We start from the raw sequence: 4,035 nt of genomic DNA on the forward strand, positions 1-4,035 counted from the left end.
CGCAATTTAATAAACCTCTTCTTCGCGAGATTTCCTTTGACGTGTATTTGCCACGATCGAAAAGCTCGGAACAATGGTAATCCACTTAAACGATTGTGTCGGAAAATCTCGCGAAATCGTTGAATTAATAATTCCCTTTTGGTTTGCGTTTAAAATTAAGCAGAAAATTTACGCGTTATCTCTGAAGGATTGCGTTGAATTAAAATCTTATTAGAATTTTTCCAAAGAAAGGTGGGGAATTGTAAATATTCGTACGAGAATCGGCAAGGATTGGAGAGTATCGATCGAGAGGATTGGACCGAGTTTGTTTTCGCGGAGAAAGTTTCGCGAGAAGTCTTTACGAAGTTTGGAACGGTACGTGGATTCGTGGTCTTTCTTATAAATGGATTTTCTTCCTCTCGCGTGACGGACGCTTTTCCGAACGAATCGAACAATTATTAATTACAGTTATAAATTTCTTAACAAAAATCAATTATGATGACTTCTATTATTTTTCTATTAAAAAAAAAAAAAAAGAAAAAGAAAAAGAAAATCCTTCGAGAAAATCCCTCTACAATCTCACTTTGTTCCTTATTCGATCAAAACATCTCCTCTCCCCATATTTATACCTAATAAACAGAACCCTCGACATAATCTTGCGCTCTGTCAAACAACGACAGCGACAAACCGGTTCCCCCTTACCCCATTCACGAACACGACGGACAAATTCAACTTGCACAAATCAATCGGTGCTACTCTTCCCCCGACGATGGCTCGCGTTTTCTTTTTTTTTTTTTTTTCCTTTTTTTCTTTTTTCCCCTCCAGGATTCACGGGCAAACGAGCAGCCGAAAACGGAAGCCGAGCAATTAACCTCGAGGCTCGTGTCATAACACGAGCCTTCTCCCCTCGTGTATGTGTGTGTGTGTGTGTGTGTGTGTATCGTCAGATACGACGGAATCATCGGCGCGTAATCCTGACAAAAGTTTGTTTGCAAGTGCCAGGAGCGGCGCGTGTAACACGTTGACGCAGACACGACGCAGACGACCGCATTTGGCGCGAAACCGGGGTTTCCCAGTAATGACAATCGAGGCGATAAATCAAGAGGGTAAGGTCGCGAGGGGCGAGGGATATATGCGTGGCACGGAGGGTGCAATATGCGGGCTGAGATCCGCGTTAACAAATGTCTCTATTCGCCCGCTACCGTGTTTCTATACGCGGCGACCCCCGATGAGCCGTAAAAATCACGGATTGGGGTAGGTCCTCCAACGGCACGTGGTGCCAATTCTCCAACGGAGACGCCCCGCGATTATCGTGAGAAATGGGAATATTATGTCGCCCTCCTGTTTGATGTTCGCGCCATTTTTGACGGTGTCGAGCTCGTTAAGGATGGAAGTGTCGTTCGGTCGTTGTAAAGGGAAGCGTATGGAGATACAGCATACGTATCGGTTTATTTGCTTACGATTGCTTTGCGTAATTACAATTGAGAGGCTTGAAAAAGTTTTTTCAATTTTTTATCCCTATCCCTATCGTGGATTTAATTTTAATCCATTCGATGTTATATTACAAACGAATGCGTATATTTTTTAATATGCACAGAAAATGTTATCAAAGAATTATTTTTTTACAATTCTTGCTTGGAAATTCACACATTCGTACACGAATAATTTATTTTGTTTCAGTAATTTTCACCTTTCGTCGCGCACGAGCTTATTCACATTTTTATTTGGATATTTAAAAATCAAAAGTTTAGATAACATTTCCCCTAACTAATTCAACACCACTCTAATAAGAGCAATTCCCGAAAGCGGGCAAGATTTTCTCTCTCGATCGAGGTGTGGTCGCATTCTTCGTTCATCCAACCGTTCATTTCCCGAGCTTTCGGCCCTCCCTGTCATCATATTTCGATCCAGGTAGACAGTAACGTTCACCGCACGTGTTCCGTGTTCGTAGAACACGCATTTCGAACACGGATTCCGCTCCGGCCGCGGCACGCAATTTTGTTGCGAATAATTCCGGTTTAAAAACCGTGGCATGCGTGTCCCTTCCAGCCTCCTCCTCGTCCACCACCCCTACCTCCGCGCTCGCGCACGCGCGCGCGCGCGTAGTAGCATAATCCCCACGCTGCCGCTGCTGATCCTGACGAACCGGTTGTCCCTCTTATCTTATTGTATTTGAATAAGTTGCGGACAATAATTTCTACTTTGCGCGCATAAACTATGAACTTAGCGCGAGAGGCCAGCTACAAAGCCGCTTCGCCAAGCAATGGTTTTTTGGGAATCGCTTTTAAAAGGGCCTCCACCTCCACCGAGCTTTCGGATATCGGCTTCGCCGAGAGATATTTTCGTCCACCTCGGATCTAAATGCCACCTCTCTCTCGAAAGATGCATCAAAGGAATTAAGATAAAGCGTGGAAACAAAATGCGAACGAGTTCTGTAGAGTAGGGATGGAAGGATCGGTTAACGTCCTATCGAGGTCGAGAGTAATATCGCTCTCGGTTCTCGGAAATTTCCTTCTCTCACGCTCGCCAAAATTTCTCACATCTTATATAGCCATTTTATATAAAGAGTTTCGGGGAAGAGTTTTATTATACGTAGTCACTAATTTTCATGATTAAGTAAAATATAGTTATCTGTAGATCTTTGAACGAAGAACGTACGATTTAATAAAACAATTGTAAGATAATTACTTTACGTATCGATATCGTTCAATTTCTATTTTCCACGCTTCGATACCATAATATGTAACAAGATAACAATCATAATCTTTCGAAACAGGAAAGAATAACAAACAGCAGTTTCGCAAAGCCTCGTCTCCGAAACCTCGGATACTAACGCAAGGTTTAACAATGCCCACGTCTTGATTCCGTTCAAAAGGTCCATTAATGCGATTACCTTCGTAATCTGGAATTTTTCATCAAACGACAACGGAACAAAGATTAATCTCGCGAGCTTGTGTAGCACCGATCCGATCTAAATGCTCGACAACAGGCCACCACTCGCCTCGATCGCCGCGTGCTCGCGTGAAAAATCGGATATCGCCAATAATAACGCGACTCGGTGTCGAAAGTCGTCGTTAAATGCTCGGTCGGTCACACGAGCCGAGGGTTTGAAAAAGGGGTAGGTCCGCGATAAAAGGTAATCGGCGCCCTCGATTAATGTAAGTGGCGTTTTAGCGCGCGAAATCGATGGAAATTAAAATACACGGTCGGTTAAACACGGCCACCAAATCGTCGTTTAAGTATAGCGCGAGCTTCCTGTTTCCACCGTGCGCCACGCTAATAATTTGCCAAGGGTTAATTCGATTCGGTTCACCGGAGATCGGTTCGACTTCGATTTCGATTTCTTCGGAGGAGAACGAAAATCGTAAGATCGAATTGCGAAAGTTTCCTCTCAAGTGGAATTTCCAAGAGGTTAGGAGTGGTTTTTAAAAAATGAAAGACAAAAAGCTATGATCAACTTTTGTTTGAGACTTGTGAGTGTACTTTGTTAATCTTTCTAATCGTATTTTTTTCAAGTTACAATGATTACGATCACCTAAGTTCATCTTTTAAATTTGTGTTAAATATTTTGTACTTTCGTGTGAAATTTAATTTCTGTTCAGAAATAATTCGTGAATCGAATACACATATCTTAATAATCATTTGTAATTAATCAATAGACTAGACTACACGTTTAATAAATGGTTGATTCGTTACATATTTCTTTTTTATCATAAAAAAAAAACAACTTCCTCGATCACCTCGTAAAGATAGTGAAAGAATAATGTTTTCGATCGATTTCATATCTAAAGATTCGATTCCAATTTTGTTGAAACGTCCTGTACGTAAAAATAGTCGATAAATACATCATCTCGTTTATATTTCGGACGCGATGGGAAACACGGGGAAGAAACATCGCGCGAAAAAACACGGACAAATTAATAATATCGACAGGAGTAGCACGATGAAGTACGGAATTAACAATCGAAGAGCGCACGTCACAAACTGGTGGTGGTGGTGGTGGCCTGGACTACTACTTGCAGTGTATTAACGTTCCATCATGCTACCGGCGTTACC

Source organism: Apis dorsata, unplaced genomic scaffold (assembly GCF_000469605.1).
Source record: "Apis dorsata unplaced genomic scaffold, Apis dorsata 1.3 scaffold_264, whole genome shotgun sequence".
Taxonomy (NCBI): Eukaryota; Metazoa; Arthropoda; class Insecta; order Hymenoptera; family Apidae; genus Apis; species Apis dorsata.